This window comes from Anoplolepis gracilipes, chromosome 16 (assembly GCF_047496725.1).
Source record: "Anoplolepis gracilipes chromosome 16, ASM4749672v1, whole genome shotgun sequence".
Taxonomy (NCBI): domain Eukaryota; kingdom Metazoa; phylum Arthropoda; class Insecta; order Hymenoptera; family Formicidae; genus Anoplolepis; species Anoplolepis gracilipes.
Genome location: NC_132985.1, coordinates 8,041,132 through 8,067,133, shown reverse-complemented (window position 1 = coordinate 8,067,133; position 26,002 = coordinate 8,041,132). Strand labels below are relative to the sequence as shown.

Below are 26,002 nucleotides of genomic sequence, written 5' to 3'. Positions count from 1 at the left end.
TTTGCAACGTTTTTAACACTGCTTGTAAAAAGGCGTTTCCTTGGCTGAACATTATTTACACTTGAATCAGTGCTTGCACTGAAAGTTGGAATTTGGTCGTTGTTTTCACCAAAGTCTTCATAATACTTATCATCATTATAAGTCTCATGCATTTCCATATTTTCTTTTTCACATGAATTATCAAAAAGCTCTTTATTTATACTGCATGTTATATCTTTTAAATTAAATAAGCACATAAATTTCATTTAAATATGCATACATGAAATATATCATTATATAAAATTAAAATAAAAGTAATTATTACTTTCTAATTCAGCTGTGCTGTCCTATGGATTTTCTAAAGTTAAATTTATTGTAAGAACAATGGAATGAACAATTTCATTTATGTCTTCGTTTTCGTTCATTTTAGCTAGTGGACCACCACCAGTCTGTAGCTGATATTGTTTTCTGGCTGAATCAGATTTTCTACATCTACAAAAAAATAATGTTTTCATTGATTGTAATCCTATTAAATATTATATAATAAGACTTAATTATAGAAATAATTTTAATTAACGGCATATTTAACACACATATAGACATAGGTAATTTCAAAGACATAAATTTCAAAGATTATTTTTAAAAACATAGACATAATAGACGGTTATTATATTGTTAAAAATAAATATAATAAATATAATAAATGATACAAATATAAACATTCAATATCAACACGATAAATAATAAAATTAAAGCAACAATAAAAGATTTATTTATGTATAGGAATTTGCATTTCTGTTTAATTTATTTAAAAAAAATATATATTTTAAAATTAAATTAAAAAGATGATGACAGACAAAAATATTGTATTTTGAATATCAACTTATGTTGACATAATAACTTGGCTAAATATATGTTAAAGTCAAGTATCAATTTATTGCTGTTAATATTTGGTACATTATAAGAAACATGATAAATATGAAAAAAACATTAAATATTTTTTTAGCAAATAATCAAGATTTAATCGAGATCTGTACAAACTATGGAATAAAACATTTTTTCATTAAAATCTTAAAAAATGTTTATAATGTACTTTGTCAAATCTTTTATTTTAAATATAAAATTATAAATTAAAATATATAGGTTATGCCTGATCTTTATTATCTTAGTATTTAAATTTTATAAAGTACTTCTTTGCTTGAATTTATAGTTGACGATTAAATTTTTAGTGAAATTTCTAAAATCGCTATTGAAATTTTTAAAAAGCACTATAATTATACATTTACATATATTTCTTACCTATGTTTTAAATTAATCCAACATCTTTTTAGCTGGGCCTCTGTTCTTGGAACAAATATACCATTTTTCATTGCACTAACTCCATACTATTGAGCAATAGCTTTCCAAGCATTGTTTTTTTTCTATTGTTGCTCCATCAGTTTTTCGACTTTCTATGATATCTTTATAATCTTCAATTATCGACGTCAATAACATAAATTCTTTTTTAGAAAATTTTGGTGTTGTTTTTTGCAATTCATGTACCTAAATTATATTTATCACAATTGACAATAAAATTTTATAAATAATGTCAGTTTTTGAAATATAAATGAATTTGTTCTGTTTACCTTATCATAAATTTTAGATTCCATTTTGATACACTAAATGTCGAAGTGGAAAGAATATTAGACAATATTTTTTTTACTTTTCACTTTTTATTTATTATAGTCACTTACATTTTACATATTACTTATTAAAGGTTATTTTTTGTTTTTCTCGCGAGTTACCTTTCTTTCTTTTCTTGAACCATAGATTATAAAACAACCAAGATCAGCTCTACAATTTAAAAAGATTTAAGATTTAAGAAATTCTTAAATCTTGAGAAACGACTATGAATTCGGGCCTTAGTAGAGCACAGTCGACTGATATCGGAACAGGGTAGATTATTGAAATATTGACATCTACTTGAACACTTATTACGTATCTCTCGTTAATTAACAAAACATTGACGATAGTGTAAAAGTCACCGTAACACGGAAGAACAAATTCACTACGAACTTGCGGCTCTCTTGGCTTTTCCTCCCGTACGAGCGGGTGAGAACACGCGGCCAACGGTAGTTTACACATATATACACCGCGGACCGCCAATTAATGTTCGAATGTTAACTAACAACTATAATTGTCGACACGTGCGCGTAACCCGATTGCAACAACAATGGCGGCCATTTTAGGAAGCGTACAGCATCGAACATAATACCTGGTTAAGATCGAAGGCATAGGTAGTTCGCAAAGTCACCAGACGGAAGGCTGGTTCTTATGAGCGAATGCGTTCAGCGGCGGCCATTTGTTTGACGCAGCCAACCTCTCGTGTCACATTATGAGGAAACTAGGGCGCGTACAGGTGATTCGAGCATAGGGTAGCGATCACCAATGAGAGGCGAGCTCGAAATCAGTGACCATTGGTGCAAAGTTTAGGGCCTGCGCAATTGCGCTATGTGTGCCTCCGGGGATGCGCGTCGAGATTTTTGGGGACTAGGAGACCTCCCCCCCAAGCACCCCGAGTATCTAAAAGTTACTATCGATGCGCAGTAAAATACTGGTCTTCGCAGTGCATGCGCACCGACACGGGGGCATTCTGGGGCCTTCATAGAGTGCCCTTGACTGGCTGATATGGTGATTTTATCCCCGAGTCAGCTATGGTAAACAAAAAGCGTATATCATCGCATGACGCTTTTATAGTGGACTAGATGGACTTGTAGGCTATTTGTATATACGTTTGATTTATTTATTTACTTGCGTTCACGATAGTTATATAATTTTTGTTGATCGCGATATTCGCACCGCGTTTGATTATTTATTTAATCCTTTTGTTAATCGCGATACTCGCACTGCACTATATTTGATTTTATATATTTAGCATAAGTTATAAGTTTGGCTTTGTTTTGTTTATTAATTACTTATCTTGTATATACTTAATCTATAGTGATAGATAGATGTATTTAGTTCATAAGTTAGCTTAGACCTCGTGCCTACGGTGTGAGGACGTGCCAAGGGGCTCGTGGTTGCAACGAGGTAAATAGGTGCAATCTCGAACGACTCCTGGGGGTACCGGCCGACCTCTCCCCCAGTGTTGGTAGGCTTACCTGAGTAAGCGGCTCTACCCAGGCCGACTGTTAATTCCGATACCACTCGTGGGACAAAAATGGATAATACTCAAACTCAAACATAAACAAAATTAAATAAGGAAGAAGTAGGAGCAGGGGCGGAAGCAGGTAGTGCTGCGACCGCTCTGGACGGAAAGCTAGGAACGGAATCGTCCGCTATGCAGGAAGTAAGTAGGGCCGCTTCTATTACGAGAATCGTAGAGTTGCCGATAACGACGAAAGAACTGTTTTTCACACCGGTTAGAAAAGAACCGGGAAACGAGATGCAGGCGCTGTCAACGACAACTAGTCGAGATCTAGCAGGTAATTCCTCTGAATCGGAGGAGGAAATGGAAGTGCAACCCAATAAAACTGCGAAGAGGACACGGTTGTTCTCGGATGACGAGGACGATGAAGGATCATCAAGAGCCAGCAAAAGCTAAAGAAGGACATCAGACGGCGATGTTGTTGACCTAACGGGAGTGGACGAACTCGTATTTAGCTCTGCACAATTCACGGATAAAAACGGCTCGACGGAGGCTGAAAGGAATTCGTCCAGCAAGAAGCGGACCAGGAGAAAACGGGCGATGAAGGACCCCAAAGATGTCTCGGTCGAGTCGCAACTAGAATCGTTGCCGACGGACCGTAAATCATTAAAGAGTCTTCCCGCCGCAAAGCTGAAGACGGATATCAATAGATGGATCCACGAAGCGGACTTAATGAGGCACGGTACCATTAATATGAAAGGCACCTTCAAGCGATGGATAAGAGATAGGTTTGAACTAGTAACGGAAGCTGTTAAAATCCTGGCTGATCGAGAGCAAGAAAAAAGAAATCCGGCACAGCTCAAAATCGAAAACATTGAGTTACGGGCCGAGGTCGCTAGCTATAAAATAGAGATGGATGGTCTCAGGAGCGACCTGCAGGCCATGCAGAAGGTAGAAAGCCTCCAAGCTACTAAAGCGAGACTGCAGGCGACAGATAAGATCCTAGTAGATAAATCTACCTCTTCTAAAGAGAATTTCGCGGAATTTGAAAAAACCACAAAAAAGAAGAAGGAAGACTTCCCAGCGCTTAAACCCTCGGCAAGTGGAATGGATATGTTGATACCAGGTGTAGCGATGAATCCGCTCCCTGGAACCCCCAAGGCAATATCGGAAAAAGTAGCACTTTTTGGTTTGCCGCAGAGAACCCCTCGGGTTAGAGGCGTTCCAAAAGTTATAAGCAATGTGCAGATTGCCTCACCACGGGAAGCGCTGCATCTACAGCAGACAGTGAAACAACGACGACGGAATGGCGAAGACCTAAAAGGAAAAGGAACAGAACACCCACAGGTAAACACAAGGAAGCCACAACAGTTACGAAGCCCACAACGGTCCCCAACAACCCTAAGGTGAGACGGAGGGTGCCCAGGACAGCAGCGGTTGCTATTAAGGGCAACACGGGTGACTTCTCATATGCTGAAGCAATTAGAAGAGCCAAAAAGGACTCTATCAGTGACTTTGGAATTACAAAACCAAACATGCGTAGAACAATTAACGGAGGTCTCATAATTGAGATATCCGGCCCGGATAATGGCCACAAAGCAGCTGCGTAACAAGCTGGCTGAAGTGCTAGGTAGTGAGGCTACCATAACTAGACCCTCCGCGAAGGGGGACATCAGGCTGATCGGCTTTAACGGCTCAGTGCAGGCAGAGGACATTGCGCAGGTCATCGGAGAAACTGGAGGGTGTTGCCAACAGGACCTACGGGTTAGTGCAATTAAACCGATGCGCAATGGTATGTACATGGCCTGGGTACAGTGCCCTCTGGCGGTAGCGGTGAGGATGGCCAACCTAGGAAAGATCCTTGTGGGATGGACGATGGTACGAGTAGAATTGCTAGAAGCAAAAGCGCCCCAGTGCTTTAGATGTCGGAAGTTTGAACACACTATGGGAATGTGCAAATCACCGACGGATAAAAGGGGCAACTGTTTTCGTTGTGGATCGGAGGGCCACCAGGTTAAGGATTGTAGTAGTGAGTGGTTTCGTTGTCTCCCGTGCAGGGAGCTCGGTTACAATATTATCCACCCACTGAGATATGAGCGTTGAGGAAAGCGCAGAATGGCTGACAAAATCGCTTAGGGATGCGTGCAACGCGGGAGTCCCAAGAACTTCTAAACCACCAGATAAGAAGCAGATGTATTGGTGGAATGAAGGCATCGCTGAATTGAGAAAAGTCGCCATTACGGCTAAAAGAAAATGGAAGCGGCATCTGCATAAACGGATACGAGGAGATGGGTATGACCAGTTAACCAGCAAGCTACATTGAGAACATAGACTGGCTAAAAGGAATTTAAGGATCGGGATCGCAAAAGCCAAGAGTTAATCGTGGCAAGACCTCATTGACACCATAGAGGAGGATCCATGGGGGCTACCATATCGAATTGTCTTCAAAAAACTCAGGAGGTCATCTCCTACCATCACGGAAACGATTGGCCACAGTGAGGCTACTAAGCTAGTTTCATCACTGTTCCCAGCTAATCCTGGTGTTGGTATTAGAGACGCGACGCGTTATGAAGGACTACCAGGACGACGGAGAGTGAACTAAGACATAACGGAGATCACTTGGAGAGATATGACTCAGGTGTTCCCAGCAGGAAAAGACCTGCTGGGAACACAGTACCGGGCCCGGACGGAGTACCCATGAAGGTGCTGCGTATGTTGCCGGATGAAATATTGGAGGCAATTAGGTAAATATACAACAGCTGTTTGAAAGAAGGGGTCTTTCTCAAGGCGTGGAAAAAAGCCCGTTTGGCCCTTATACCTAAAGCCGAGCAGAACGCTAGGGCGGTACCAAAGGTAAGGCCTATTTGCCTCCTCAATAACATCGGGAAGTGCCTGGAACGCATCATCATGGAGCGAATCAAGGAGGTTATGAAGAACAACTTTGCTATCCTTGTCAAACATCAGTTCGGCTTTAAAGAAGACAAGTCGACCGTTGATGCCCTTGATCTAGTGAAGGGTATAGCCGTTCGTGCGATGGACCGGGGAAACGCCGTTGCGGTCAGCCTGGACATTAGGAACGCGTTCAACTCCATACCGTGGGTGGTGATCAAGAATGCTCTGCTTAGGAAGAGGTATCCTTGGTACATTAGAAGGATTGTGCGACGCTACCTGTCGGATCGCCGAGTGAAGTTTCAGACCGAACAGGGTATTGTGGAAGTGTTGGCTGTGCCACAGGGATCGGTGCTGGACCCGGTCCTGTGGAACATCGCATTTGATTCAATTTTGGACCCCACCGGGAAAGACGGTTGTGCGACTATTTGCTTCGTGGATGACACATTGGTGCCTGCGGAGGCGGGTAGTGCCGGCCTCGCAATTGAAAAGGCCAGAAATCAAGCCGGTAAGGTATTGAGAAGAATTAAGAATCTAGGGCTAACTGTGGCAACCGAAAAGACCGAGATGATGATTTTCTACGGTAAGCGATCAAAACCGTCGCATCCTCTATCGCTGAGGGTAGGTAGTGACAATATAAACGTAGGATTTTCTATGAAGTACCTCTGATTGATCCTAGATAGTAGGCTTAGCTTTAAGAGATATTTTTCATACGTCGAGAACAAAACCTCTAAGGTGATTCGAGCGCTGGCGAGACTGATGCCTAATTTGCGTGGACCTGGCGAAAACAAGAGGCGGCTGTATGCGTCAGTCCTTTTATCAGTCATTATGTATGCGGCACCTGTGTGGTCCGATGCGTTTAGACGGAAAGAGATGCGTATTGGTCTCAATAGAGTTTGGAGAAGCACGGCGAGCAGAGTCATCTCAGGCTACCGGACAGTTTTCCTGGACGCGGCAACCCTACTCGCGAGAATGCCGCCATTACACCTGGTGGCAGATGCGAGAACGCGTGTATATGATGAAACCGTAAAACTGCGCAGGAGAGGAGCGGTCACCGTACGGGCAACCAATGAAATCAAAACCGCAGAAGAAGAGCACCCAAGGAAGGAGTGGCGCGTCTAGCTTGGTGGGAATGATGTGGCAGGAGCTAGGATCATTGAGGTCATTTAATCCTGCTTCGATGCGTGGTTGAAGAGGAGGCACGGGAGGCTGAATTTCAGGCTCACTCAGGTCCTGACTGGTCACGGCTGTTTCGCGTCCTACCTCTATAGAATAGGGAAGCTGGAAAAACGGGACTGTTTTGAATGCAACCAATCAATTGAGGATACGACGGAACACGTACTTCAAGCATGCCCCCGATGGACCACCTACCGGGAGGAGCTGGCAGGCAAGATAGGACGCGACCTTGCGCTACCCACTGTGGTTGGCGCTATGCTAGCAGCCAAAGAAAAATGGGAAGCTGTTTACATCTTTGCGGGAACAGTCATGTCGATCAAGAAAGAGGAGGAGAGACTGGGTTTGGTTCCTTGTCGCTCCCTGTCTTCACATGAGATGAACCCCAGGGGGCAGGCGGTGGAGAAAATAGTTTCCTCGTCTTTCTCCCGTGGAGTGCCTGACTTAGAAATAGAGTCTTGATTCAGACATCGACTCCGGTAAATAAACAAATAGTGAGCCCATCAACAAAATAGCATAATTTAGGGATAGTATTTATAGTACTCAATAAATGTATTATAAACCACTCATGAATGTAAACGTAAATATAGCTATAGGATAGTATGTAAGATAATTCTAAGGAGTGAAGTAGAACTTAGGGAGCTCTTGTGGTCTCTCACGTTCTGCTTCCGCTAATAGGAATGGCGGAGCATGACAGGGTCTTACGTGACCCGGTGTCCCGCCTAGTGTAGGAGGACCCGAGTGACAACCGTGTCAATATGGGTCGAACATGGAAGAGCGGAATACGAGGACCTACACGACAACCCCAGGTCCCCATTATTGCTATCCCCGGCCCCAAAACTAGGGCCTCGCCAGGAACAAGAAGCCCCGGGCGGGGGGAGTTGGTGGAAGCGGGAATTAACTTGCCTTCCCCCTCTCCTGTTCCCCGGAGGCCTAAATTAGGAATTGGTAAGATGATGGATCCAACCGGGATGGAAACAGAAGAGGCGCTTTGCGCCACACCGCCCGGGTTGCGGTAGTAATGCGACCGCGTCTCCGTGACCCGGGTACATCGGTGGACAGACAGGCAATTGCCTGGCGGGGGGGGAGAGTTTGACTCCTCCCCAAGGGGGGTTTAGCGTGGTAGGCTCAGGGGCAGTTAGCCTGTCCGGTCTATCTACCGGCGGCTTATCGCTTCTATTGCACAGCAGTCCCGCACTATCCCTGGGCCGGCCTAGGGATGTACATAAAGTATTTCCACCTCCCGGTCAACGAAACAAAAAAAAATGGCGACCGTGGCCTGAAATTCAGGTAAGAGAGCCCGTCTTCGGGGTGTGCTCGGGAAGAGCGTCTTAATAGACCCTATAGGGGACCAATAAATTTGAACGGTTCGGTCACACTCCAACCGTCCATGGGGTTCCCCGGTTGGCACCACCTGCTGTGGTACCTACGAGGTCGGAGACGTAGGATCCCTGAAAGCCCATGGAGGCGTAAAAACCTCAATGGGTCAGTAGGGGGCTGGGGACCAATGCTGGGGATGGCCATCCCCCGGCCCGTGTCGTATGCCACCTCCTCGAGGGAACTCGGGGCCCGGTCGTGGAGTGTTGCCGCTCATGTTTCGGGACACTCTGCGACCGGTGAGGGTACACCCTGGGTGGCGGAGCGGGGCGTGGGATTTACTAAAAATGAATCCTAACGATACACATTAGTTTTGACAACTGCGATTTCGTTTCGCAGCTGTCGGAGGAGCAGGAACAACAAAAGGCTCAACTCATGGATAACATGAGCGGGGTAGTGGACGGAGAAGGCGAGGTGCTCGTTGGGAGGTGCAAAAGCTCTCCCAAGGTCACCTGCGTCGTGTCCCTTGACCGGCTAGTGGCAGTGGCAGCTAAACCAGGCCCTGCTTAAAAAAAGCCTGAGTTCATCTTGAACTAGGAAAACTTCTCCCCTTCTCTCTCCTGGTGAGAGGGATAGGAACGGGAGAAGGAAAAGGAGGACCGAATCCTCAGATAGTGAGGAGGATAAGAAGCGTAGCAGATCCAGGGCTTTCAAAAATAAGCAAGGAGATGAGTCTTGGGACGAGACAGAGGTCATCTTGGGCAATAAGACTCCTCCAAACACCTGCTTTAGGGGCAAAAAGAAGAAGGGAAAAAGCGGGCCAACAACAATAACAACTGGTAAATATGTTGGCCTAGCCAAAGCTAGGAAGAACCTAGTGGCTATTACAGAGAAGGAAAATTTCCTTGCAGCGAAAAAAAAACTCTGGAACAAGAAAAGTCCCAAAGAGAAACGAGAACCGCGATGGCCAAGAGCTGGAAAGAGGAGGTGACCCGAGACCCCGGAAAGGCAGAAGAAGGAAAACGTATAATCTGCCTTAGACAGGCAGAAGACTATGCAGATTCTTGCCTAAGGGTCGCGAGAATGTTCAAAAATTTAAAAGGGACGTTTGTAAAACTTCTAAAGAACACAGCGGAGAATATAAGAGATGCCTCCAAGAAACTGGGAGAACTCACCGCTACGGACGAAATAAGAGCCCTAGAAAGAGATAAACTAGCCCTCCGTGGAGAATTGGACCTTCTCAAAAACGAGAAGATCAAGGAGGAAGTGAGAGGGCTAGACAGCGACTCTCACAACCTTCAAATGGCCTTCTCACCACGGAAATGGCAATTACCGGAGTGGATAAGGGGATAGCAGGCTCCTCCATGCTAGCGGGAAAGCAAACCAATGCCAACCCGACGAGCATGGAGGAAATACTTCAGAGATGGGCGGGAGACGTCCTCCGGCAAACAGGACAACTGATATTAGTTTCGAAGTAATCGAGGACAGATTAGTGTCTGAAGAAAAAAACAAATTCAGGCATACATCAAATAAAAAGTTGGGAGCTCTCACCACAAGCTCTAAGAATTTGGCAGAAGCCAAATCCAAAAAGAGCAAAAAGGAAGCGAATATAAAGATCTCCTCTCCCATAAATTCTGCAAGCTCACCACAACAGAAAAAAGAGAAAAGAGGAGAGAATGCCATAAAGGAAGTAAATGCAACAGCCCATATGGATGTAGCAGCAACAGCCCATATGGATGCAGCAGAAGCCCACCCCTCCCAAAAGTCTCAATCAAAATGAGCAGAAGTTGTAGAGAGGAAAGGAAAAGGAGAGAGAAGGAAGGAAAAGATAGAAGATGTCCCTAAAAAGGATGCCCCCAGAAGAGTGGTCCTCCCTCTTCCACAAGGGCCTCCTCCACCCCCGTAAAAGGTGTGGGCTCAGGCCGAGGGAGGAAGGAGTTTTACCCAAAAAGGGGAAAGGTAGGAAAAGGAATAGAACGGCAGCGATCACCTTAAATGTCCTACCGCAAGCGGAAGCAATGGGAGAATGCACCCCCTTGCCAACATAGCGGGAGAGCTCATGCAGAAAATAGACCTCAAAGAATGTGGGATCGACTACTGCAACCAAGAAGAGCGAAAACAGGAGGACTCATTTTGGAGATACCAGAGGAGGACAGTGTTTCCAAAGCCAACCTCCTAGCTAAAAAGATGGCAAAAGCCTTGAAAGACAGGTTGGAGGTACGCATGGCCAGGTCGGTGGAAATGTCAGAATTTCGTATAACCGGTCTGGACGATGCGGCCACAATATAAAAAAGTGGCAATCGCAGTAGCGGAAATTAGCGGATCCAATGCGGACGAAATCCGAGTGGGTGCGATTAAAAAAGCCCCGTCGGGCTTAGGAATGGCTTGTGTTAAGTGCCCTAAGGTTGTAGCCCAAAAGATTGCGAAAACAGGAAAGGTAAAGGTGGGGTGGTCTATGGCAAAAGTAACGACGTGTCTCTTGAGTGTTGGACGGGTTGGGACATGTCGATACTTGAGCCAAGACCACTCCAGTGCCACTGCAGGGTTTTAGCCATGTCAGGGCCAAATGCATTGCTCTGGAGGACCGTAGCAATAAATGTTACAGGTGTGGTCTTCCGGAACACAAAGCAGCAGAATGCAAAGCGGCTCTGAACTGCCAGCTATGTCAGGCCAAAGGAAACCCAGCGGGGCACAGGATCGGAGGAACAGTTTGCTCTCTCTCTCTCATTTTTAAAGGAAAAAAGGGAAAGAGAGCAGACAAGAAGAAACTGTCAAAGGGAATGAGAAGGAAAAGGCGGGACAGTAATCCAAGCCCAAGTCCTAGTCACCAAAATAGGAAGAGGTCAACAAGCCAAAGAAGAAGTCCAAGCCCAAGGAAATAGAGGGCAGTAAAACAGCTCTTCTCCCTCCAGGAAAGAAGGAGGAGAAAGAGAAGGGCATAAATGAGGAGAGAGGCCTGGAGGAGGCGATGGACAATCGTAAATGACTGTCTATCGCTTTCTCCAGGCCAACCTGAACCACTTTGTCGCGGCGCAGGATTTGTTATGCCAGCATGCGGCGGAGTGGTCAATAGACCTGGTAGTGGCGACCAAACCGTACTCAGTTCTCCCGAACAAAACGCTTTGGGCGGGGGACGAGTGTGGCTCGGTTGCCATAATGTTCAGTGGTAGGCCGGGCTCTCTCCCCTTCGCACCAGTGGCGAGGGGGAGGGGTTTTGTGGCCGCTACGTGGGGAGAGGTGCTCGTGGTGGGGGTGTACGCCTCACCAAATAGAGGTCGTGTCAACTTGGAGTGTTGGACGGGGTGGGACATGTCGTTAGACGGTTCCTGCCCCGCCCTGTTTTGGTCGCCGGGAACCCTAACGCCAAATCGCGGGCGTGGGGCTCATTGGTGACCGATGCAAGGGGCACGACCCTTGAGGAGTGGGCCGAGGAGCTTGACCTGGTAATCTTAAACCAGGGCCTGGTCCTCACATGCGTTCGCGGCAACAGAGGATCCATCATAGATGTATCGTTTGGATGTCCTCGTGTCGCGCGCAGGGACTCCGGGTGGCGCGTTATGGATTTAGCAAAGACGATGTCTGATCATAGATATATAAGGTTCAGCGTCTCCGACCCGTTCATGGATGCCATGTCGGGGAGGCCCACTGGACGGGGGGGGGCTACACCCCCACAGAGAGAATGGTGCTTGAAGAGGCTCGACTGTGACCTTTTGATGGTTGCCGCCGTCGCTAAATCGGCGACAGAAGAGATGACCCGTCCCGTCGAGGATGTTGACGAGAGGACGGCTCGACTCCGGGAGATGCTCACAGAAATATGTGACGCATCCATGTCCCTAAGAGGAGCGTGTACTGTGGTGGTCGCCTGAGCTTGCCGAACTCCGCTCGGTATGCAATAGGGAGCGCTGCCGGTACACGCGCCAAATGAGACGACGGGACTGGGCTCAAACGGCGGCATCGCTGCGGGAAGCGTATTATGACGCTAAAAAGTCTTTGCAGCGAGCCACCAGAGCGACCAAGGCCGGGGCATGGGACGAGCTCGTCCAATCGGTTGACGGTGAGGCACATTTGGACGACCAATTTTACCTCCTGTTGCAGGTTTTATAAATAGTAAATAGCAATCTTTATGATATCTGGCCTCAGCAGCAACCAAATCCTCCTCATAAATAATTCTATTTGTGACTGCCTTCGCCACGTTGTTGCCATGTTGCCCGGCAGTAGCAATAATGGAGTCTTTGAAACAATGAGTCACTACTCGACATATTATTCTACGATATTTATTTCCCTTCCTATTCTCTTTTTCCTCATTAGCTTCTTCACCACAAAAAAATACATAAATTTTTAAAATCAAAAGAATATTCACTTGAACGCATTCTCGTACGCGGCGGACTCGTAGACGTGCTGGCATCTTCATCTTCTTTTCGTCGCGAGAATGCTACTCTTGCGAGTATATTTTTTACGACATTGTACATAAATTATGATGGAATTAACACGTCGTAATTGTTCAATTTTTCCATCATTCCTTTCAACACTCGCGTCTCGCAATGTTTGTATTCCACGCTTTACAACAACAGTATTTCTACTCGATAATGACTCGCAGCAAATCAAGCAAAGTTCTTTTATTGTCGCAGATATTAAAAATTCGTTGTAATTTCACAATGAAATAGACGAATATTAACGAAATATTAACTGACACGTCCGAGTGAGTGAGTAAAGCACGTGAAACGCATGAGCTGCCGTTAGTTGTTTTGTTTTTCCGCTTCTCATTTATCTCTCGACTTCAACGTTATTGCGCAGTATACATATAATACTGTATATATGTGTACGCGTTTGTAATAAAGATTTATAAAGATTGCTGAAGCTTTGATTAGTTGAAATGAGAAGCAGGATCATTGCAATCACACAATAGAAGCAATAACATTCCTTTTTATTTCAATCAAACGAAGTTTTATGTTAAACATAGCATGTTATCTTCCTAAGAGCTAGCTTCCTAAGAGTGAATTTGTTCACTCGTAAAATGAAAAATTCACTTAACAAAACAGGGAATATTCATTTCTTGATGGAGTGAATTATTCAGTCCGAAATAAGTAACACGTTTACTTTATGTTAGAGTTAACAATTACTTTTGTGAAAAGTAAAATTTCACTACTTACGAGTATTTTCACTATCACATGATGTGAATATTCACTCGTTTGGAGTTATATTTCGCTCTAAGAAATTTAGAAAGTACAACCTCAGCGGTGGTGTGGAAAGAAGTGCATTTTATCAATGAAATACGATCGTACAACTTTGTAAACCGTTTTACTCAAGAAAAGATAGTCCTACGAAAAAAAGGAATTGTACTTTTTTTGTACCAAATTTCATAAGCTATAAATTATATCTGAGTCATTTTTACAAAATAATCAACATTTTGCAAGATATAAAAATGGTTTTTCACTCCCTTTCAACCTCTGTAAAAAATTTTCCTTACATGGTATCGATAAGGATATATATATATATATATATATATATATACACCCTAGGCAACAAAATTATCGCAACAAAAATTTATACCAAAATTTCACATAACTTCAGATAATCATAACTCCACGAAAAATTGTCGTATTTAAAAATGTTTTTATTTTATAGGTTAAAGCCTTTACTTTAAGAAACATTTATTACATTTTGAATTTTTCCTTCCCCCTCCCGCCTTCTTCTCAAAAGTAATGACGCGTTTTGTCTCGGAAACTTTTGACGCACAGTTTGACGCACTGCACGGAATGGAATGAATTTTTTTCACAAGTATCATGATAATCATTGTAAAATTTGAATTTTTCCTTGCAAATTAAAAAAAATTTAGATCGATACAATTTTTTTTCGCGGATTTATGACGATAATATCAAAGTGACCTATACATTTTCGTGCCTGTTACCACCAATATTAGCATTATCCGATGCATACCACAGAGAAGTTGTTGAACGGATTTTGTGCATTATGTATATGTATGTATGCGTGTGTGTGTGTGTTGCGACCATTTTCTTGAAAATGACTGCGGGATAGGAAACGGGAGCGTAAAGATTCGTGCGGAATCGCTGTCAAGAAGAAGGGGATCGAAAAAAGGTAATACGCGCAAATCAGGGAACGGGGATGAAGGGAGTTCTGTGCGCGCCGTGACGGACACAAGAAATATCGCGAAACCGAGAAATTGGGCGCCAGGCGCGGTCTTTCACGCGCCAATTCACGAAACGCAAAATCTAAATCGCTAATTGTCGACAATTCTCAGTCCTTCACGGGCGGGCTAGCTCGCCTAACGGTAGAGAGGCAGGGTGGTGTTGTAGGCGCGATAATCGAAAGGTAATCGACACACACTTCGACACGTAACGACGAACACGAAGTAAGAATGCACGATATAGAAGAAAGAAGAATAACAAGGTTTATTAGAATAAAAAGAAAAAGGTAGAAAATAAGCGAGAATATTGAACAGCGATAAAAATGAATAGAAATCAGACTGGACGTCGAATTATACACGCGAATAGAAACGTACCCGACGTAAGGATAATCGGCGCGAAGAAACGCAGAACGATAGTCGCCAAAAAGAGCGCGCAATTGCAACGAGTCGCGCGAAGACTTTTCGTTAAACGCGAGATATCGTGATTAACACGCGAACGGTCGTACGTCCCTTCACTCACCCTTTTCGTTAACACTACCGCTACGTACGATTCTCGACATACGTACTACACACGCTACGACAATTCGGACGCATAACACACTTAAAAGAAATTTACAATAGTGAGCGCCGAGACGTCTTCCGCGAGACTCTCTCTCTCTCTTTCTCTCCCTCTCTCTCTCCTTCCCTCCCCTCCCACCCTCCTTCCCTCCCTCCCTCTCTTTCTCTCTCTCTCTCTCGCTACACTCACGGGCGCGATAGATTAGTGGACAAACCATACATGCGAAATATACAATGTACGGAGGCGCGTTCCGTGAGGCACATATACACACACGCGACACGTACGCACTCGCGGGGCGCTAAATTCTTTCACCGACGTAGTGACACACACACATACGTGACGAGCGAGCGCGATGCACGGGGCGCGAGTCCTTCAGAGAAGCGAGACGCAATTTCGAATCGGACCGCAATCAATCGCGAGAATTACAGACGCGGGGCCGTCTCTGCGAAGGCGTCGAGGGCTCTTTCCGCTTGACGAATGTCGCACAAATTACTAATTTTCCGGCCGGGCCGGTGCGACGAAGCACGCGGCGAAACTGGAACGCTAACACTAAGAAATGGCAACGTCGTCAGAGACGGAGAGCCCGAATCGTTCGCACGCGGTCGTTTGCAAACGAGAGTGACAATGACATCACCGGTAGCAGGATCCTCCTGGAAACGTAGCTTCGAGATCCGTGACTTCTCGTCGTCCGCTCGGCCTCTCGTATTCTCTCTCGTATCATCCGTCTTGTTTTTTCTCTCTTTCTCACGAGGAGCGCTCAACTTCCCCTCTAGCTGGATCGGCCGTGCAAGTCTCACTGTTTCAGGATTTTTCCGGCGCCGATCGATAAGACGCTCGATGTCGCTCGCGAGGGGTAGCCCTTCGTGCGGCCAATCACGTCACGGCAAGCTATCACGCCGCTATCGCGGGTCGCATACGCACGGATGTATCGAGGGTTTTTGCGTCCCTTTTATGATATCGCTCTCGGATCCGGAATTTTTAGACGGTTTCTTTTCGTCGTCGTCTCCACCCTTCTTCGGGGTGGCAGGCCTCCTGGGGTGTCTTGAGAGCCTTTCCTTCCGTCGGCGATCCGCGGATCCGGCTTCCGTCAGGGCCCTCAGGGTTCCTTACCAGGGTGCGTTTTCGGGCGGCCCTGCTCTCGTATGGGCAACTTATCCAGCGAGTGATTGTTTTCGCGCATCCGGTATACCGTGATCACGCCATGATGGGCTGATCATCGATAATCCATTATACCTTCTGCGTCCCTCGAGGTCGTGAGGCGTCTTTCAAGAGCCGGGTGTTCGATGATGTTTTTCCTCCTTGCCGTCGTCGATCTTCGGTGAAGCCCGTTATACAAAACGTATCATCGAAAGAAAAGAAAAATTAAAATTAACAAAAGAACTATTTCGCTCGCTCTAATTGCCCCTCTGAAGGTCGCGGCAAGTTCCTAGTCCGGAGCGGACTTAGCGCGGCTAATCCTATATTGATCCGCGACCGCGGGAGCCGGGCGGACGCGCGGGACGGCCACGTCACAGTGTGTGTGTGTGTGTGCGTGCGTGCGTGCGTGCGCGTGCGGGTGTGTGCGCGTGCGGGTGTGTGCGCGTGCGGGTGTGTGCGCGTGCGAGTGTGTATGTGTGTGTGTGTGTATGCTGTGCGTGCGTATGCGTGTGCCGAAGACAAGGCAGAAATACACACTTTTAAAATTAAGTACAATATTTCTTTCCAACACACACACACGCACGCACGCACGCACACACACACACACACACACACGCACGCACGCACACACACACGCATACACACATACAGATGATGCGTAAAATTTGTCCAACACCTTTCCGTGCGCATCGGATAATGCTAAATGTTGGCGGTAACAAGCACAAAAATGTATAGCTCACTTTGATACGTCATAAGCCCGCACGGGGTGAAAAAAAATTATATCGATCTCATTTTTTTAATTTGCAAGGAAAAGTCCAATTTTACAATGATTATTATGATACTTGTAAAAAAAATTCATTCCACTCCGTGGAGTGCGACAAACTGTGCAAAGTTTTCGAGACAAAACACGTCCTTACTTTCGAGAAGAAGGCGGGAGGAGGGGAAAAAAATTCAAAATCTGACAAATGCTTCTTAAAGTAGAGGCTTTAACCTACAAAATAAAAAAAAATTTTTAAATACGACAATTTTTCGTGGAGTTGTGATTATCTGAAGTTATGTGAAATTTTGGTATAACTTTTTGTTGCCTAGTGTATATGGGGCATTCTTTGTCAAGCGGATCACCCGCCGTTCCAAAATTGTATTCGACGTAGAACCATCTTGCACACAAAGTTAGTTACAGGCATAAGCTATCGAAAGCCATGTGGCCTTTTGAAAAATTCAAACTAGCAGATCTAATATGCCGGACATAAAAGTTCAAAATGTAAAATAGTTTACAAAGGATATAGCGGGATAAGGGGAGATAAATTGCCTCCGTAGATCTAATAGTAGTGGCTCTTTGAAAGTAACTTGTAATGAGTAAATGCAATATGCAATATTTCAGCTTCCGAGATCTCTTCGTTAGGGTGTTACGGAGGTGAGTTTGAAAAACTAACATATTTTAGATCTTCTGAACGGTTAAAGATAATTTAATTTAAAAAATATGCATAAAGGGGGACATTAAAGAAACATTATATATTTTTTCAAATGTGTATATAGTCATCTAATGCACAAAAAAATTCAAGATTTTTTCTAAATGAACCCTTCGAGTGACCCTTTTGAAAAAAATTGTGAATAAATCTTATTTTATTATATTTATATGAAAAATTAGCTAACTAAATCGATTTGGTGGAACAGGTTAATAATAATAATAATAAGAACTAAACCAGAGAGCGGTCCCACTGATACTGAGATTTGCTTGCGGCACGCGGACTACGTCCATTGTGCCTCCCTGGCAAACCTGGTCCCTCAGTTTACTCCACTCCTCCAGAAACGAAGGAGGTCCCCACCTGAGAGACCTCTAACCTGCTGGGGTTCCATGAAGGCGGAACGTTAGGAACCTAGCTCTAGCCGCACATTCACAAATCACATGGAGGCTTGATTTCTCCAGTGACACACCGCCTACAATTTGGCCGTTCGCTTAGCCCCAACTTATGTAAGTGGTAGTTGAGAGCGCCGTGCCCAGTGAGTATCCAAGTCATTAGCCCAGCCTTTTCTGCTAAGGCCTCTGACTAGGCGCATCGCCCAGCAAGGCCCTAGACTGCCTGCACTCCACCACACTTCTCCAAGTGGCTAAATGTTGGTTTCGCAGTCAGCGGCTGATATATTTCCTGTCCAAGCAGCAGGGAACTCCCACCCCTGGCTCCGGTCCTACAAAAGCAGAGGCCGACCCCTTTTTAGTGAGCTAATCGGCCTTTTCGTTGCCTTTAATGCCCGAGTGCGCGGGCACCCACACTAAGACAACCTGGGTGGGAGTCTATTGACCACGTCGCCAATTAGCCAGTTTAAAATGAGGCTCTCTGATTGGTTAATCGTTGCTGATGACCTTAGGCATCGGTCGATATAAGTGGCTGTGGTCAATCGTGACGTGGTCAAACGGGACGCTCCCGACAACCTCATTACTCTTCGCTAGGTCTTTCAGAGCTCTCTTGCAGCTCCAGACCAACCTGGAGGATATTGTCGGAGCGCTAAGGGTCTTAAGGGCCGCTTAGCTGTCCAAACAGATGTAAAAGCGTCCACCCTTCTCTCTATTGGCAAAAAGGGTCTGCGCACACTTCATAATTGCCACCACCTCTGCTTGAAAGATGGTAGCAAACTTACCGAATGGGACTGATTCGCAGATCTCCTTCCTTCGGCAGTAAATACCCGCTCCAGAACCTGAACTGGATCCGGAGCCGTCCGTAAATAGGAGGACCCCATTGCCCAGGACCTTGCGGTCTAAGCCATTTTTCCCGCTCCGGAAATCATACTCTAAAGGCCGTCTCCAGAGAGCGAGTGACAGCCATCCTGTCTTGCCTCATCCAAAAAATTGGATGGGAGAGAACTCCCTTAGGAAGTATAGTATGCTTGGTACCAGGCCTTCACTTTCCCTCTGCGTTAAGTCTATACGCTGCTAATGCATCCGAGGCCACAATAGTTAGGTAGAGCGGTTCTATGCCAAGCAAGAGCCCCATTGCAGCAACCGGGGTGGTCCTCATGGCACCCAGAGCCCTTCTTAAAACCAGAGCTCTGATGTGCTCCAGAGCCACTTTCACCGTCGCTTTCAAGACCTTAAGCCACCACACGACGGCCGCGTATGTCAGCCTACGGCGTAGAATAGCTGAAAAGATCCAGTGAACTATCCTCAGGCTAATATTCCAGGACCGTCCAAAGGATTTTCTGCACAACCAAAAGTAGGAGATTACACTCCTGCATCGATCCTCAAGATGCTCCCTTCATAGCAGCTTCCTAGCCAGGATCACTCCTAGGTATTTCCCCGATGCGGACGGAACTAACTTGACACCTCTAAGAACAGGCCCTTCAACGTTGCCGACCTTATACTTATTGGTGAAGATGGCAAGCTCGGTCTTGCAAGGGTTAATCGAAAGGCCAAAGCCATCGCACCATTTGTCCACAATCTTCAGAGCCCTCTGAATGAGCTCTAGAAGTATTTCCAGAAAGGGGCTTTGCACCAGGATCGCTAAATCATCAGCATATCCCTGCGCATAGATATCTGCCCCATTAAGGCATCTGATCAGCCCATCGACCACCAGGCACCATAACAACACTCCATTTTGCAAGCAGCCACGTTCCACCCAACCATCGATGCTGGTCGCGCCGAGTGTTGTCGTGATGCGCCGACGGAGAATTCCTCTGATCCAATCGATCAATCTATCCGGAACGCCCCGCTTCGTAGCCTCCCTACAAACAACCTTGTGCGGGGTGTTGCTGAAAGCACCTTCAATATCAAGGAAAGTGCTCACCATCTGGAGTTGCCCTTCAATTAGAGCCATCAGCGAGTGGAGAGCCGTCCTGTATGCATGCTGGTTTTTGTGTAGCAGATGCCGCCCAAGACTGATCGGCCTGAAATCCTTGGCTGAGGTACAACATGTTCTACTCAGCTTCGGTATGAGCACCACTCTGGCCAGCCGTCATGCTTTAGGAGTGTAGCCCAAGGCCACACACGCCCTTAGCGTACGCGTGAGTCCGACAATATAACCTCGATCCTCTTCTGCAAAAGTGCCGGAAAGACGCCATCGGGACCCGTGGCCTTAAAAAATTTAAAGGATCCGATCGCCCATCTTACCCTGTTAGACCTTACGATGCTGGACGCCATTTTCCAATCCTCACCCCGTACTCCTATAAGGGACTCCTGGGTCTGGAGGCAGGCGTCCGCTTCAATCCTTTTGAAGCCAGGAAAGCTGACCTCCAGAAGATGAAGCAGACATACCTCCCCGGAGACCAGACCGCCATCAGACAGCCTCAGAGCCTGCAGGGTTGAGTCCTGGCGAAGATTCTGCATAGCCTAGAAGCCTCAGGAATCTCCTCCATAGACTGGCAGAATCTCCTCCAACTCTCTCTTTTGACAGAGGCAATGGCATCCTTATAGGTCTTCTAAGACCTCCGGTAGAGATCCCAATCAGAGGGACGACCCGCGGTCCTTGCCTTATTCCCTCCATCCTAAGCCTACTCAGACCCGGCCACCAAGAGACCTTCCTATTAGGGTTAACTATCTTCTCAAGGCAGTTCTTCTTATAGCAGGAGACTAGCTCCCTCTGCAGATAATCTCAGACAGAGCTCCACCTTCTCACCAGTGCCATGTTTCTTAGGAAAATCCCGAAGGCTGACAACCAGGTCTCTTCGAAAAGAAGCCTAATTCGTCCTCCTCGGATTCCTACGCTTGATCACTTCGGGCTTGACGTTTCTTAGCCCGAAGTTGATCTGTCTATGATCAGAGAGTGAGGGCTCATGCGAGACCCTCCACTTCAAGATTTCACCAGCCAAGTCCCTGGAGCACAGAGTGAGATCGAGGACCTCAGTCCTCCGCGCAGTCAGAAACGTCGGCTCGTTACCTCTATTCAGGATCCTCAGGTCCGTGGCCACCAAGTATTCCAGGAGCCTGCTTCATCGTTCGTTGATGTTGGTGCTCCCCCAGGCAGTGTGGTGCGCGTTAGCATCGCACCCAACTACCAGCGATAGCCCCTCTTTCTTACAGTGGTCCGTTAGTCTTACCACTGGTTCCGGCGGGAGTGAGTCTCCCTCTTCGTGCGAGAAGTACGCAGAGCTCACTTTTCTGATTTCTCCAGTGTCCGCTTTGGTAAAGTTGACCAAGACTGCCACCACATTCATAAAGCAAAACTCTGGCAATAGTTGCACTCTCAAGCCTTTGACCACAACAGCAACCCCAGGCCTAGCTCGCCCATATGTTTAAAAAGACGGCCGCACGCCGCGATATCCCTAATACATCCCTTGTAAACCCAAGGTTCTTGTATTAGGCAGATGCCTGTGTACATCATAGCCATGCTCCAGAACAGCCGAGGCGCTCTTGCTGTGATGCAAGTTGATCTGGGTAAATCTCACCGTTACCAGACCCACTTTATGGAGGACACGACTCAGGATAGGCCTTACCTTGGCCCTTTCCCTCCCCTTCGCTACGAGGCCCGTGCAGATCTATAGAGACCTGATCGAACCGTAACTTAACCGCTAATCCACTGCCCTCAATTTGAGGACACTGGATTCCAGTACTGCGAGAATAAGGTTCCTCCCCAAGGTGAAAGCCCCTACATTCTCGGCGAAGACATGCCAGGCTGCCGTGGAAATACCCGGATTTTGCCTCTCCAGCAGCCCCAGAACTTCCGCCGCGGGCACCGGGGGACCCGGTACCTAAACGGTAGTCCTGTGCCGCTTTTGAAGCGCTTCCTTACCCACCACTTTGAGCCTGGCACCCTCCCAGATTGAGATGTGCCCAATCCGCTCAGTAAGCCAATTGAGTGCCACCTCATCCTCCACCCTAATCACCACGGCCCCGCTCTTAAGAGCCGCAGGAGCCGTGAACCTAGGCAAAGGACCCTCACGGATACCTGCTACACAGTTCCCTCACTATAGATCCTCTTACTAAGGTCAACTGTTCTGGAGTGACCAACCCCGCGGGGTAGGTCTCCATCACAATCGCCCTCGCCAGGGAATCAGCAACCGCCGCATAGGACTCAGCTTCCTGAGCCCTCGGCCTCTTCACCGCTATCTTCGCCGAGGGAGGGGTATCAACTGAGCCCGGCCGGCACCTTTTGCCGGTGTGCTTCTTCTCCCCATCCCTCAATAAAGTAGCGAGAACTTCAGAGGGGCAGGGGGTCGACCCGCGAATTTTCCCCCTATCTCTCTTGGTCCTCCTCTTCTCGGTCCCGCATCTGTTCCTCTTCCGAGGAGTCGATGCTTCGCCTGTACCGAGGCCGTTCCTTTCCGAACCCTTACAAACCCGTTCCAGAGCCGACCCCGAATCTCTAGAGACTGAGGGCCCTTGCGAACTCTCAGCCTCGTCCCCCCCCCAAATTTAAATTTTGAAACATATCTATGTTGTTCCCACGAGTGGCGAGAAAACAACAGTCTACCCGAGCAGAGCTTCGCTTTGCCCGGGCAAGGCTAAATACTCTGGGGTTTCGCCCGGTGCCCCAGAGGCATCGTTCGCGACACTGCTCCCCCAGTACCACGCAGCCCTCGCCACGATAGTTCTCAGCTTGGTTTGGAGAGTTGATCCGCGGTGGCGGCCTTCCCAGCCCACTGTTTAGGGTTTTATGCTCGCGTTATAGCTCGTCACTATCCAGAATCTACCCCAGCGACCAGCGAGTCTACTCACTAGAAGTCGGGGGGCACCTGGACGTCCTCCTATCCGCCACTTGGAAACGCGCCCGGTAGATAACTCAATCCCCGGGTGGAACAGGTTAAAAAAAATAAAAATGACAATTAACTCATGTTTTGTTACTTTTAAATTAAAAAGTTATTTATTATTTTTACATAAAATATTATATTTTATATATAACATATTATATATAATGTATATAAGGAAAACTACATATTAGAATTATATTTATTATTAATTATAAAAATATGTGTTATATATATGTATATAAACAAGTGACAAGCGTGAGACAGATAAAAACGCGCGTATGGTGGTATATAAAGATATTTTTACCTTATTTTTCTGAAAAATGCGACTTTGGAATACAATTTTATCATATATGGTTGGATTTGTCGTTAAATGAGCTGTAAGTTTTGCTAGAAGACAAATTTAAAAATTTTTTAAAATTGTAAAAGGGGAGGGAACTCGAAAAATATGATATATTCGAAAAATCCGAATGCATGATTTTAAAGTACATTAAAAACTATAAAACTTTTTTTTATATTTCTTACCGTTTCGACGATATTCGCTTAGAAATATAAAAACTGATTTTTCTCAAGAGGGTGTTTCACTCTTTTAACGGCCGTATGGGCACGTATAAAAAAATATGTCTCTTATTTTGGTCTAGATTACAACATATTCAAAGCTTATCAAAATCGGCGAGTGACACTTGGATAGTGTTACTTGTAAGAGATTGATTTCTGACTGGAATTGTACAATATTTTTTATATATTAAAATTAAGTTATTAAAGGAAAAGAATAGAAGAGGTCATAATTCTTGAAGTTGAACAGTGGAAGGAAGGAATTTTTTCCAAAGTGCTTGAATAGGAATGACAAGAAACGGCAAGAGAATATTTATGGCTTAGAAGAAACCATGGAATAATCGTCTCGAGAAGATTTGTAGTGAGAACCGCATAGAGACGTTGGTGAGCTACAGGGTCAGAGCCTTGTATATTGGATTAGGAATCGGTCCTTGAATCGGAGAGAATTGGGCGAGAAAATACTAGAGGAAATGTTTGAACGGTTGTTGGTCACCCTCGTGTGATTCCGTGTCACAATCTCTCTTCTTGTTTGTAGAATCGGATAATTCCTCTTTAAGGTCGAGGTCACATGTTCTTTAAAATGAAGAAGAAGGTAAGTCACCAAGGATGATGATTGAAGCAGCGGAAGGTGGTCGTGATGTGGGTTATGAATTAAATGTGGGCTCACTAGGAGAGTATGAGGTATATCAGTAGTAGCAGGGAGAGTGGATTTGGAAGATGATGTAGGAAACTAAGAAGGAAACAGGAGGAAGTAAAGGGACCGGAATCTGTATGTGTGCAAATTGTTTACTGAAGTGTAAATTTAATTAAATTTATATTTAATTTAAATATATCTATGGTGAAGGTTAAATATGCTTGAGCCAAAACCCTCCGCCTGCGACGATTAACTCGTTTCCAGAAAAACGTCTCGCTCTTGCTTATAGACGTTTTAGATATATAGCTTTCACTAATTGTAAGAAACCCACGCAAAAATTAATAATATTTTGACAAATTTTGGAGAAACAGTTTTTGTTCAATAAATAACTGGTAAATATGCATAAGTACTACTCCAAAGAAAACTCAAATTTTTTTATTGTAATCAACAAAACTAGTGTGAAGATAGTATGTATAAGTGCTTATACGAAGGCGCAAGTTTTTCTGAAGAAGTTATGACGATGGAGAATACTAATATTCAATTTCGAGATATGCGAATTTCAAGTACTAATAAATTTGATTTTTATTCGCATAGAATAATATAAATACGAAGGAATATTTTCATAACATATACACACACACACACACGGGAGGGGGTGCAAGGAGGGCCGTCGGCCTCCCTCCCGCACCCACCCCGTTCACCTCGCTTCACGTAAAAAGATGCAAATCCATATAAAGTTTGTTTTGTCTTGCAACGTACATGCGAAGCGAGGTGGACGGGGTGGGTGCGGGAGGAAGGGTCGAAGGCCCCCTTGTACCCCTCGTGTGTGTGTGTGTATGTTATGAAATTAACTAATATGTTTTTTTTGTAAACAACGGGTTAATTAAAACGACCTGACTAGCCAAAATCATTCAATTTATTCACATGACGTTTCGACCATATAGTTATGGTCCTTTTCAAGTGTAAATGTAAATTAAGAAAGAGAAGAAAGAATCCAATGGGACATGTTTAAAAGTAGAACTTAATTATGAAACAATTAAATATGTCACTTAGTTAAAATCAACGGTTATTAAATTTGAGATAAACACAAACAACGAGACACGTCATGTCAACATGAGTTTTTAAACGAAACTGTCAATTTGACAGTTTAACAATATTTAATTGTTTCATAATTAAGTTCTACTTTTAAACATGTCCCATTGGATTCTTTCTTCTCTTTCTTAATTTACATTTACACTTGAAAAGGACCACAACCATATGGTCGAAACGTCGTGTGAATAAATTGAATGATTTTGGCTAGTCAGATCGTTTTAATTAACCCGTTGTTTACAATTAAATACTAGCGATTTTAATCTCTAACTTATAATGTTTTTTTTTCTTTCTATCAACTTTTTTTGAAGATCTAATGAATGATGATGAATAAATTTATTTATGTAATTTTTTCATTTAAAATTTATAAAAAGACTTGCGCCTTCGTAAAAACACTTGTACGTACTATTTTTGTACTAGTTTTGTTGATTACGATAAAAAAAATTTGAGTTTTCTTTGGGGTAGTACTTATGCATATTTACCATAACTTTAACATCACCAAAATAAGAATAATAATAATAATAAATACCGTTACATAATAAGCAAAGAACACGTAAGCACGACAGACATCTATATATGGCTACAACAGGGAAAACTATTTTCAGAAAGAGAAGGATTCTTAACAACAATACAGGATCAAGTAATACCAAAAAAAATTACCTAAAGTACATCATCAAAGACCCAAATGTACAAGACGACAAATGTAGAAAATGCAGACAGTTC

At 44.9% G+C, this 26,002-nt stretch overlaps 1 long non-coding RNA gene across 1 annotated transcript; it reads right to left on the bottom strand.

Moving 5' to 3' along the window:
* Nucleotides 1–307: 307 nt before the first annotated feature.
* LOC140674811 (uncharacterized) lies at nt 308–1,677 on the bottom strand. The gene is made up of 3 exons (XR_012048281.1): nt 1,605–1,677; nt 1,279–1,521; nt 308–471 (listed from the first exon to the last, which is right to left on the bottom strand). It is a non-coding gene; the product is annotated as an uncharacterized lncRNA (long non-coding RNA).
* Between the last annotated feature and the right edge of the window lie 24,325 nt (nt 1,678–26,002).